Genomic DNA, 13,461 nt, shown 5'->3' with positions numbered 1-13,461 from the left:
TAAGACAAAATATCACATAGACAAGAGGCATGCATCTCTGGCTGATTATGGCAAATATGTAACTTATTTCATGAGTGTGTCGTAACAGGCATTTCAACGGTATTGCAAAATAAGGTCATTCTTTTTATTAAGACCCGTCGGGAAACATGTTCCCAACTTGTGCATCCAGAAAGTTTCATGGCTAAGTCTACTTTCACACTTGCGGTTTGGCTTTCCGTTTGTGAGATCCGTTCAGGGCTCTCACAAGTGGTCCAAAACAGATCAGTTTGCATTCTAATGCATTCTGAATGGGAAAGGATCCGCTCAGAATGCATCAGTTTGCCTCAGTTTAGCCTCCATTCCGCTCTGGAGGCGGACACCAAAACATTGCTTTCAGCGTTTTGGTGTCCGCCTGACGAAACTGAGCCAAACGGATCCGTCCTGGCACACAATGTAAGTCAATGGGGACGGATCCGTTTTCATTTACACAATTTGGCACAATAGAAAACGGATCCGTCCTCCATTGACTTTCAATGGTGTTCTAGACGGATCAGTCTTGGCTATGTTAAAGATAATACAAACGGATACGTTCTGAACAGATGCAGACAGTTGTATTATCTGAATGGATAATTATCCATGACGGATCAATTTTTTCACACTCGCGTTTAGTGCGGATCCGTCATGGACGGTTTAGTTCAGATAATACATCCGTCTGCATCCGTTCAGAACGTATCCATTTGTATTATCTTTAACATAGCCAAGACGGATCCATCTTGAACACCATTGAAAGTCAATAGAGGACGGATCAGTTTTCTATTCTGCCAGATTGTGTCAGTGAAAACTCAGTTTCGTCAGACGGACGCACATCAAAACCTGAAAGCAGTGTTTTGGTGTCTGTCTCCAAAGCGAAATAGAGACTGAACTGAGGCAAACTGATGCATTCTGAGCGGATCCTTTTCCATTCAGAATGCATTCAAACGCAAACTGATCCATTTTGGACCGCTTGTGAGAGCCCTGAATGGATCTCACAAACGGAAAGCCAAAACGCCAGTGTGAAAGTAACCTAAGAAGCTTAGATTTATGGTCACCACCTCTAACAAGTAAAGACACTCTTTCGATTTCCTGGACAGAAAAAGAGGTGTTCCCTCGATGCACCATGGCAAAGTGTAAACTCGCCGCAGAGACATCACGGGTTAGAGTTTAAACTTTGCCGTGGTGCATTGAGGGAACACCTCCTCTTTTTCTGTCCAGGGAATCGAAAGAGTTTCTTTACCTGTTAGAGGTGGTGACCATAAATCTAAGCTTCTTAGCCGTGAAACTTTCTGGATGCGCAAGTTGGGAACATGTTTCCAGACGGGTCTTAATAAAAAATATGACCTTATTTTGCAATACCGTTGAAATGCCTGTTACAACACACTCATTATATGAGTGATATCATAGGGAGCACAAGTCTATGGCATTATCATGAATAAGGACCATAATACATAGGTCTAAAACGCGTAGACCGCATGCCTGTCTTGTATATGGAACTTTTTTACCACATGAAATAAAACGAGAAATAAAGCACAACTTATTAGAAGCTGGACTACGACCATTTTATTTCTGCAGTTCGAACAGCTGAATCCAGGCTGTGTCCGTGCTTCCTGAGTTGCTGCACGCAGGTGAGCGCTGCTTTGCTGTCCTGTTTAGTTTCTAAAAATATTTCACCATATGAAGTGTAGAATAAAAGTATGTATGTATAACCTAATGATCGCAGAATAAGGTCCCATTCTGACCTTTCAGTAGTATTGCTGAAAAGAGCATCTAGAAAAAAAAAAATGCAAAATAGGAAAAAAGGTCTTAATATATTTATTAGTTTTTTCTAGTATTGGGGTACTTTGGTTCCATCAGAAGAAAGGATTTTAATGCTGGCCATGCACATGGGATAAAGGTTGACTGGAATGAATGATTTCACTCATCTTGGACGACTGTAGTTTGAATAACCAGTGCGAATGATTGTTCGCAATGGCCAATGGAAGACTCTCATATGCCAAAAATGTAATAAGCCATGCTAGGAAATTTCGGATGTTGTTAGTGTTTTTATATAGCATGATCAGCTGAATTCAGTCAATCATTTGCCATTGTGCTCAAGGACCAGGGAGTCAGTTTGTGTAAAAACTGATTACCTGATTGCCCAGTTTAGTCTGGCATGTTGCTGGTGGATTGATCCTATAGATGATCCTTTTCTCAAAGGAGCTTAGGGGCACATCCTCCATCCATTCGGAACCTGTACTGCACAAGTCCACTTGGGAATGTGTTGCTACTGTCATATATGTAAATGTGTTTCTGGTTCTCCCCTTTCCTAAAATTCACATTCCCACCCATCCCTTGTTGAACTTGATGGACTTATGTCTTTTATTAACTATACTATTTAACTATATAGAAAGTAATATCATCAACACGGTCAAATAGGTTATTTGTGCATTATCTTATACAATATAGACCCGACTAGCAAGTGATTAGCTCAAAAGTTTGCCCTAAACCAGACTGACTTCTTCTGGACCTTTGGGATTGTACTGTGGTTGATACAGTAATCAGAGATGTTCCTCGTGGAACCTTCTTCCATGGAAAACTGCATTGTGCATGTAAAATTCAATCATTCATTATAAGTGAAGAAGTTTTACAAAAAAAAATAGCTTCATGATGTTCTCCTAAGGGTATGTCCACACAGGACAGATACGCTGTGGATATGTGAATTATTTTTTTGTTAAATCTCTTTTTTATTGTATCCATGATATAAATTATAACAATGTAATTTCAGTAAGCATCATGTACAATACTCATACATCAATCACATCTGTCAACATGTCAATAAACAAGTGATAATGCTATGAATGATCCTTTATTTAAATAATCTATGACCAATACATAAACTTAAACAATAACTAACTCTGAGCTTGTGTCAAATACTTAATATATTGTGAGGGTATGGAAAATACGATCTTCACATTCTCAAATAGTCACTAACGTGAACCTGGTCTTATTCGATATTCTGATAGTACATAAGATAACCTGTCTGAGACCTTTGCTATATCTGTGTATATTGTTGATATATTTATCCCTAATTACCTTTTTGTTGCTGTGCAATCCGCCATGGTTGCCAAGTTCTAAGATACTTGGCCCTGTTCCCATTTTCCCATCCTGCTAATTCCTCTATTCTGTTCACCTGCTGCATCTTTCCCACCCACGTGTCTCATGTGGGAGGTGATGTATCCTTCCATTTGGTTGGAATGAGTAATTTTGCCGCAGCAATCATATGTGTTATGAGATCATGTTTAGATGGTCTAAAGCAGGCATCCTCAAACTGCGGTCTCCAGCTGCTGTAAAAGTACAACTCCCACAATGCCCTGATGTAGGCTGATACCTGTAGGCTGTTCGGGCATGCTGGGAGTTGTAGTTTTGCAAGAGCTGGAGGGCCGCAGTTTGAGGATGCCTGGTCTAAAGGATTGGAGAGGTAACCACAAGAGAACCAGACCAGGGGTTAAAGTGATGGAAGACGAGCAGATGTTGTTGATGGATTTTTCTATTTCCTTCCAGAAATCAATGATCAGTGGGCATGTCCACCAAATGTGGAGCATGGCACTTTTATCTTTTTTCATCTCTAGCATTTATCATTTGGTAATAGACCAATGGAATGGAGGAAGTCAGGTATTTTGTACCATCTAGTTATCGTTTTATAGGAATTTTCCTGGACACGAATACATTTAGAAAAACCACAGGCATTAGACTAAATTTATTTTATCTCTGCTTCTGTGAAGTTCCTCTCCAGTTCCTTCTCACAATATCCCAAATAATAGGGTTTGAGGTGGGTCTGGCTATTTAAAAGATTAGTATATATCAGAGAAATAGCTATTTTTGGTGGTTCTGTGCATATGGTAAAATTCTCCAACCATGTTGGATCAGGTAAAAGGTTGCCATGAAGAATGAGGAAATTCGGCTTCGCGGCTAATTGAATTTTTCCTAAAATTCAGATCGAAGTCCACTTCGGATGCAACACTACAAGTAATACTTAGCTTGTGCACGTAAGCCCTAATTTGTACTGAAATTTACTACTTAAAGTAAGGCTCTTGGCAGTTTGGCAAGAGTGACATCTACTGCAAGCAATTAGACTTGTTTTAGTTACTTTCATGTTTAAGTTTGGTTAATGTGGCAATGATTATCACTGAGAATATAATATCCAATAATGTGCTCTGTGAGAAGAAAACTTTACTAAGAGTCTAACAGGTTCATACAATTGCCTGATCTTTCTTCTCTTTAATTCACAAGCCTCTTACTGGTAAAACAGTGGAAAGAAAATGGTGCGGTGGAGAAGATAAGTGCGCAGGTAATTTATGTACTTACATTTAGTAGCATTGTCTTTGATAATGCTTATTTTATTCATAGGAGTTTGGAATGTGAATGTAAGTTTACATATATTTAAATGGAAAAATACACATTTGTAATATGCAAAGTTTATTTTCTAAAATAATGTTTTACTTTAACTGTTGACAGCTTGAATTATACCTATTTTTTTTAAGGGAAATATTACATTCAGGGTTTTTACTTTGCATTCAGAAGTGCTGGATTTATTACAGATTTTCAGGGTGGATTCCGTACTAGAGAGGAGTGAATCAATTTGTATAAATCGATTAGTTCATCAAATAAAGGTCTTGAGCAGAGAGAAGCTAGCTCCGCTGCTCAAGAGGATTCACCCTACCCGGAAGTGTAGCAACATCAGCAGCAGAGCTTCCATGCTTGCACCGCTTTTCGGAGTAACTGCGCAGGTGTGAGATTGACAGGGGCAGGCAAGCATTCCTTCCCTGTCAATCAAAGGGGAGCCTCTTGGGCAGCGGAAGCGGTCCCTCGCTGCTCAAGGACTCTGATGAACAAATTGATTTGTGAAAATTGATTTGCTTTTCTCTATTCTGTGACAAATCTTCCCTCCGCAGTTTTTAAGTTTTGCTAAATTTTGCTGCATTTTTCATGGATTTGCTGCAGATTTAGATTTTGAATTCATGTTTGCGTCTAGAGGTTGGACTGGTTTGTGATGGGCACAGGTTTATGGCTTGTTACAGTCCAGTTAACAGTCATGAACCTTTGAACATGCTCAGGAAGTAGGCAAAGAAACACTTCATTCAATCACCAGTAGAGAGCTTGAAAATCATGAGGGATTGATCAATTAGAAAAAGTAGCAAAATATTCAACTTATGGTGGCTGATTTATTATAGAGAGCATGTAACCTTTCCTGATATGTCTTTTTTAGCAACTACTTGCATCCCCCATTTGCCATTCCTTTATTATTCCTGCTAGAAGTTATGAATGAATTTCTAGTAGTTTGCACTGGAGGTCCAGATAAGCGCTACCAATAGACAGTGTGTCTCTTCACAGTCTGACACTATCCATTCAGTATTGCCAGTGTCCGACTGTGCAAGGACACCCCCCAACTGGTAATACTCATCTGGACCTTCACTGCAAACTGCTAGTAATACATTCATAACTTCAAGCAGGATTAATAAAGGAGTGACGAAACACAAGGTCAAAAGAATAGATGCTCCAGAATTGTTATTTCAAGTAGTTACTAAACATATGAGATGTCAGGTTACATGCCCTCTTCAAGACTGGCACACTTTTTTAATAATTTTCTAACTTAAGCCAGTTTTCTGGTAAAAAAAACCCTGTAAATCTGTCAGACCACGCCCATGCGCTGCCCACTTTTTAAAAGCCAGCAAAAAGTTGCAAATTTTGGAGCAAAAGGAGGCTTGTGCAAAAATGTCTTACCTTTCTACAGAAGAAAAGTGGCATAGAAGCTTCGATAAATTTCCCGATGCAATCTCCCACATCAAAGCACCCCCCAAGATAACAAATAACATAAGCTTCAAAGCTATGCCTTACACAACATTGCTTATGCTGTGGAATCCCTTAAGGTCTCTTCTTCCCGATGTCCCAATACTATCTTTCATAGAGAAAGGTCATTGTAGTTAAAGAAGTCTCAATGAAAACTAAAAAACAACCATTTAAAACACAAAAGTTACGGAGTTATAGATTGAATTTGATGCCAGAGCAACAGGGAAACTGCCCTTTGACATGTACGCCAGTGGAAACATGAGTTATTCAACATGCATTTATTATCAAAGGGTTTTATAAGCTACCGTGAAATGTCACGTGTATAAGAATCAAACATTCTAAAGAAAATTAGTATTTGTAGTGTGTTCGTTGCTAGAAAATCCATTGCTAAAGCATCTATCTCTGTCCTAAATTTTGAAAAACTACCTTCCGAACTTATAAATCAATTTGTATCCTAGGAGTGTGTTTTACAATTAATGTGCAATTTGTAGATCATCAATCATAAGACTGTCAGAGGGAAATGGTAATCATTTTAACTTTCACAGGATGGGAGGTTGATTAGACCTTGCCGGGAACTGAACTTGTGACCTTCATGTCACAAGGTTAAGCCAAGTCTTTAGAATATGGATCGGTCCTTTTTAAGAAATAAAAGGATTCATGGGCGTTATGTGGGTACGGAGAGCTTAGACCATGTATGTGCTTGGCTAGAAGGTATGCATTATATATATTACATAGTTAATATTAGATTCTGCAAGTTAATTGAGGTGTGATAATATTAATTACTATACAGTCTCATGTTAACTTCTATTTGCCATTAAAGTCATTTTCCATTTTACCCTTTTAAGTGAATTATTATAAAATGTTATATCTTATAGACTTGATTTGCAGGGGATATTAATAATGGCACCGCGTACAGAGTTGAATATCGTAGATGTCTTCTATGTAAAATTTATAGGTTTGCCACATGACATTTCTAAGTACCGATCTTACTAAAAGGGAAAGAAGCTACAGCCCTTATACTATCTGGAATGAGTGATCTTCAGACACGCTTTATGTACTTAAAGTCTTTCTGGATCCCATATTCATCTACTCACAGTGTTTACCTTAGCAGGAGGTCAGCTTAGCATCATACACATACATAATAACTATGGAGACTATATTTAGAACAAAAATTTGGGCAAATTGACAGTATTTTTTAGTTATTAGTTTAGAGGATCCTAAGTTTCAGTATACAAATCTAATAAATTTCAAGATTCAAAGCTCTTTTATTGATAAGTAGTGATGAGCAAATTTCTTAGCATGCTACGGTTTTATCTCCAGCAAAAAAAAACGGAAGACTTGCCTGAATGTATTAGTGCTGGATCCGGCATTCAAAATATCGGAATGCCGGAATGTCGGTGAAAAAAATAAAAGACGTATCCAGCATTTCAATGCATTTTTCTGACTGATCAGGCATTTTTAAGACTGATCAGGATCCTGATCAGTCTTACAAATGCCATCAGTTGGCATACGTTTTGCCGGATCCGGCAGGCAGTTTCGGAAACGGAACTGCTTGCCGGATCACTCTGCCGCAAATGGGAAAGTAGCCTATATTGGTTAGTTGATTTGATTTGGTCCTGAATAAATTTGACCTCAATTGCAAGCTCCAATTGCTCTGAATAGTTGTAGATGACATTCTAAGGTCTCCCAGGGCTGCATGCAACTCATTATTCCAAGCTATATAACATGAAGCCAGCATTAGTAATCTTAGTTAAGTGACAGCGGCACACAAACATAAATCTGCTGGTAGTAACAAACAGCTGATTTAGAAATAAACTGCACTGTAGAATTTAAATTAAGAGAACCAAAAATGATTACTTTTTGGCGGCAAGTCTTAAATTCACCCGAATCAAATTGGGAAAAATTCAATGTGTGATATAATATTTTAAACTTCTTTTTTCTGTTGTCATTTGTAGTTCAGCTCATTTATGATTGTGTGCATATATGAACTGTGGAGCTTTTGCCAAATATACATATATTTATATGTATATAATGCAAACAGGGGCGTAGCTACAGGGGGTGCAGAGGTAGCAGTCGCTACCGGACCAGGAACCTGAGGAACCTTGTGCCACATAAGAAAACACTGGTATTAAAGAAATTGCATGCTGGTCTAGTCACACCTCTGGCTGGAGGAAAGGGGTTCAGTGCTCCAGACAAAAAAAAATACCTAGTAGCCATTGGCTCCCGAACTGAAAAATTAACGAGCCAAATCAAATTTTTAGTCGCCAAATCGAAACCGAATCAAAATTTTGGTATCGTGACAACGCTACGCTGATCAGATCGGCGTAGGGTTGTTTAGATACCAAAATTTTTATTCACTTTCGTCACCATAAAAAAGTATTGAGATACCATGCAAAAAAAAAAAAGCCGCGTGCATTTCGCATTTTATGAAACATTCGGCCCATAATAGAACAGTCCTATCCTATTTTTTGGGGTGACAAGGTGACAAAAAATGTCGAATGCTCACCGCATAGGAGATATTTTTTAATCATTTAATAGTTTGGACAGCGCTATGTAATATGTTTATCTATTTTATATGTAAAATAGGGAAAGGGGGGGATTTAAACGTAATATTTTAGGGTACTTTGACACTAGCGTTTTTCTTTTCCAGCATAGAGTTCCGTCCTAGGGGCTCTATACCAGAAAAGAACTGATCAGGCATAGCCCCATGCATTCTGAATGGGGAGCAATCCGTTCAGGATGTCTTCAGTTCAGTCATTTTGACTGATCAGGCAAAAGATAAAACCGCAGCATGCTACGGTTTTATCTCCGGCGAAAAAAACTGAAGATTTGCCTGAATGCAGGGAAAATAATAGCATTCTTTAATACAGATTGTATTAATGTAGAAGGTCAATATAATAAACATTGGTGGCGCAGTGCACCCCCCCAATGTAATAAACATTGGTGGCGCAGTGCGTCCCCCCAACACCCCAATATAATAAACACTGGTGGCGCAGTGCGCCCCCTAATATAATAAACATTGGTGGCACAGTGCGCCCCCCCAATATAATAAACATTGGTGGCGCAGTGCGCCCCCCCAATATAATAAACATTGGTGGCGCAGTGCTTCCCTGCCCCTGGCCACAAAGCACTGAGGGAAGGGGGGCCCAAACTGAACTCTTGCACCATGGCCCATGATCCTTTAGCTATGCCCCTGATTGAAAAGGACTAATTTTGTGAGTATTCTCGTGTAAAACAATGCAGAAGCACCATGTGGTGGACCACAGAATGCCCATGGGTCAATAATGCAGTCCTTTGGAGGCTCCATGTAAACATGGCTTAGTCCTTACATAAAGGCAATGCTTATTATTTGTACTGGTATCAACATGATTGGTAGGCCTATACGGGTCTTTATAGCTATATCAGAGCTTCCTTTTATTTATAATTGCAGCAAATTCTTATAGCATAAATGCAATAAAAAAAATCCACATATTTAATGTTTGCATATATCCTAGCACTTGAATAGTGCTACTGCATCTTTTTTGTTTGTTTCCTGTGTAATTGCTTCCTGTCACACATGATTATTTTTATACCATTTAAAATATATTCATGTTAGTATTGAACGTATTTTTGCATTTCTTTCACCTCCACAATTCTACGGTTTCCTGTGTAAAGTACTGTTCATCCGAAACATCCTGGTTCATGTATATAATGCCTGGTGTGCATAAATGCTGGAACCTGTTTCTTACTAGAATTGTGAATTGAAAGTTTCGGAATAGTAAATATGTCCCAGAAAACTGTGGCTACCACAAACTGATTAGTCAGTCTGTGGCTTTCCTTCACCCAGGGAAAACTTCTATTGACTGCCCTCACCTTCTATATAAATATCCTGGCCCAATGTGGCTTGTTCTCACCCCTCTTGGAAACCAGCATACGGCACATGCCCCTGTTGCCCTCCGCCCAGATACACACTGAACATACTGTTAGGGATTAGCGAATCTACTTCTGATAAAACATCCGATGTTGATTTGCATAAAAATTTGCTAGAATACTGTACGAAGTGAGCGCTCCGTACAGTATTAGAATGTATCGGCTCCCACGAGCCAAAGTTATTACTTCGCAAAGTCTCGTGGGACTTCGGGTAATAACTTCAGAAATGTATTTTTACTGTTAAAAAACTTTTACCGATCTCGGTTGGATGACCACTTTTCTTGCAGTAAATGTTTTAAGACTCTGAATATACAGATGGTGCTAGTAGGTAATATAGGAGGAGGGATGCATACCAGCGGATGAAGGAGTTGTACGGTTACTTATGTTTGTTGATACAGCAGTAAATTGCATAGTGTCTTAAAGTCATCACTAGTAAGAACAGCATCAAGTGTCAGTGACGATGTGTGATATAGCCAGTCATTGAACACTTACAATTCAGCAGAATGTATAAATTGGCGCAGGGCTGCAGGTGATTTAAATTCATTTACGTCCATCTCACTTCCCATTCAATAACACCAATTGTGTATAACATACATTGCTGCTCTCAGTATTTAGGCGATCTTCAACTCTGTATTTAACAGGAAGGAAATTATTATTTTCTTTTTGCCAAGAAAAGCAGAAGTAAATGCATTCTGTGGTGAGCTGAGTTATTTGAACATACTTTGAGGAATCTGTACAAGCCAGCCTGTCCTCAACATTGCAAGGTTTTAGTGGCCAGAAAGAGGGTTGCGGTCTTTCAGGACATGAGGCCTAACATGTCTGTAGAGGAGCTTGGAAGATAATTTACACGTTTGATCTTCTCACTCAGCAGAAATTATACAATAAGTTTATGGTAAACTTGCCAGTAAATACATGCATTTTCATAAAAGTAAACAGATCAGAAAATACCAGATTATCTGCCTTACATTACCAATCAGTGACTGTGCACGAGCCGCCAAAATGTGTTTAGAGGCGCATGCAAATTCTTTGATGCAGATTGGTAAGTGGAGACTCTGTGCATGCACCACTACTCGTGGTAACCTCATAAGAAAGATTGTCAGGGCCACGCGAGATGTTCTGCCCTGTAATCCGAGCGGCAGCGGGAGCATCTAACGCTGTGGGAAGGGTAAAATTGTCTGAGATAAACAAATTGATTTGTACAAATCAATATGTTCATAACTATTTTAAAGGTATTTGTGTTTGTTTCAAAGGGTAATTTTGGCGCTTTGAGATTAAAGCCAGAAAGAAAAATGCTTATTCAGCGAAATGATGGTCTATGTAAAATTAAAAAAGCCGCTCTGTTCTGGCTCATAGAGTAGATCCCAAGTGTCTTCATATAACAATCTCTTTAAAAGAGGTCAAAAAGCACAAAAGAAAAAAAAAAGTAGCCATGGCATTAACCAATGCAAGTCCATCATTTTGTTGTCCTACAGCCATGCTTAGGCACAAAGAGTACCATATCCTTCTTCAAGATCCACGTGATGGATGTTTTGCATCACAAATGGCACTTAATCCAGGCAATATTCCAAGGAACGATCCAGTATCTGGTAAAAAGCACTTAGCTTCACTTTATTTTCACATTAAGTTAAAATACACTGGAACACATTTTCAGTGACTGGCAAAGTCTGCAGATGCGTTTTGAACATCAAGTGTACTTCTTCTCTGGCGGATCTCCAACCGTAATGGAGCCCAATGAATGGAAGCCCAGATTAGGTTAGCCTCCGCCACTGAAAATGTTAAAAATAAAAATAAAGGGAAAAGTATAGTGAGAGGATAAACAAGCTCATCCAATGTAGGGTTCTGATGGTATTAGCATACACATACACTGGTGGTACATTTTGGACAAGACTGTGGGACTCCTACATTTACAAACTTTGCATGTGTACTTGTCATTGAGATATCCACCTTTTTTTGGCTGCATGTAAATTCACTGCTTTCAATCAAACCGTACTGTCATTGAATCTATTCATTGTTTCCTGTTCGAACTAGAATACCATTCAGTTAACACCAATTACGAAATCTATGGCTTGAATTTTGCAGAATAATTAAGATACTGAGTTCCCAAGACAGAAAGAAATGACCTGGGACTGTCACATATAGGACAATTAAAGCATTTTATTTAATTAGGTTTAACTTTCTTCATTAAAATGTCTACCGCATAAAATAACAGCATTAACTAGCATTGCCAGATCTTTTCGTATAATTATTCCCTTACACAAAACAAATCATACTTGGTTAAATCATTATTTCAGCCATTATTAAATCCAATGTACAGAAGATGAAGGCTCTTTCTATGTAGTCGTCAGCGTTAACAAAACAAGGACATTACCAGGGAGGACAGAGCTTCAAAACCTGGAACTGGGACACTTGGCAATTATGCATACAGTACTTTATGTCCATGTCTGGTCATATACAGGTCCTTCTAAAAAAATTAGCATATTGTGATAAAGTTCATTATTTTCTGTAATGTACTGATAAACATTAGACTTTCATATGTTTTAGATTCATTACACACCAACTGAAGTAGTTCAAGCCTTTTATTGTTTTAATATTGATGATTTTGGCATACAGCTCATGAAAACCCAAATTTCCTATCTCAAAAAATTAGCATATTTCATCCGACCAATAAAAGAAAAGTGTTTTTAATACAAAAAAAGTCAACCTTCAAATAATTATGTTCAGTTATGCACTCAATACTTGGTCGGGAATCCTTTTGCAGAAATGACTGCTTCAATGCGGCGTGGCATGGAGGCAATCAGCCTGTGGCACTGCTGAGGTGTTATGGAGGCCCAGGATGCTTCGATAGCGGCCTTAAGCTCATCCAGAGTGTTGGGTCTCTCAACTTTCTCTTCCCAATATCCCACAGATTCTCTATGGGGTTCAGGTCAGGAGAGTTGGCAGGCCAATTGAGCACAGTAATACCATGGTCAGTAAACCATTTACCAGTGGTTTTGGCACTGTGAGCAGGTGCCAGGTCGTGCTGAAAAATGAAATCTTCATCTCCATAAAGCTTTTCAGCAGATGGAAGCATGAAGTGCTCCAAAATCTCCTGATAGCTAGCTGCATTGACCCGGCCCTTGATAAAACACAGTGGACCAACACCAGCAGCTGACATGGCACCCCAGACCATCACTGACTGTGGGTACTTGACACTGGACTTCAGGCATTTTGGCATTTCCCTCTCCCCAGTCTTCCTCCAGACTCAGGCACCTTGATTTCCGAATGACATGCAAAATTTGCTTTCATCCGAAAAAAGTACTTTGGACCACTGAGCAACAGTCCAGTGCTGCTTCTCTGTAGCCCAGGTCAGGCGCTTCTGCCGCTGTTTCTGGTTCAAAAGTGGCTTGACCTGGGGAATGCGGCACCTGTAGCCCATTTCCTGCACACGCCTGTACACGGTGGCTCTAGATGTTTCTACTCCAGACTCAGTCCACTGCTTCCGCAGGTCCCCCAAGGTCTGGAATCGGTCCTTCTCCACAATCTTCCTCAGGGTCCGGTCACCTCTTCTCATTGTGCAGCGTTTTCTGCCACACTTTTTCCTTCCCACAGACTTCCCACTGAGATGCCTTGATACAGCACTCTGGGAACAGCCTATTCGTTCAGAAATTTCTTTCTGTGCCTTACCCTCTTGCTTGAGGGTGTCAATGATGGCCTTCTGGACAGCAGTCAGGT

Source organism: Bufo gargarizans, chromosome 3 (genome assembly GCF_014858855.1).
Source record: "Bufo gargarizans isolate SCDJY-AF-19 chromosome 3, ASM1485885v1, whole genome shotgun sequence".
Lineage (NCBI taxonomy): Eukaryota > Metazoa > Chordata > Amphibia > Anura > Bufonidae > Bufo > Bufo gargarizans.
Note: the sequence above shows the minus strand (reverse complement) of the source record.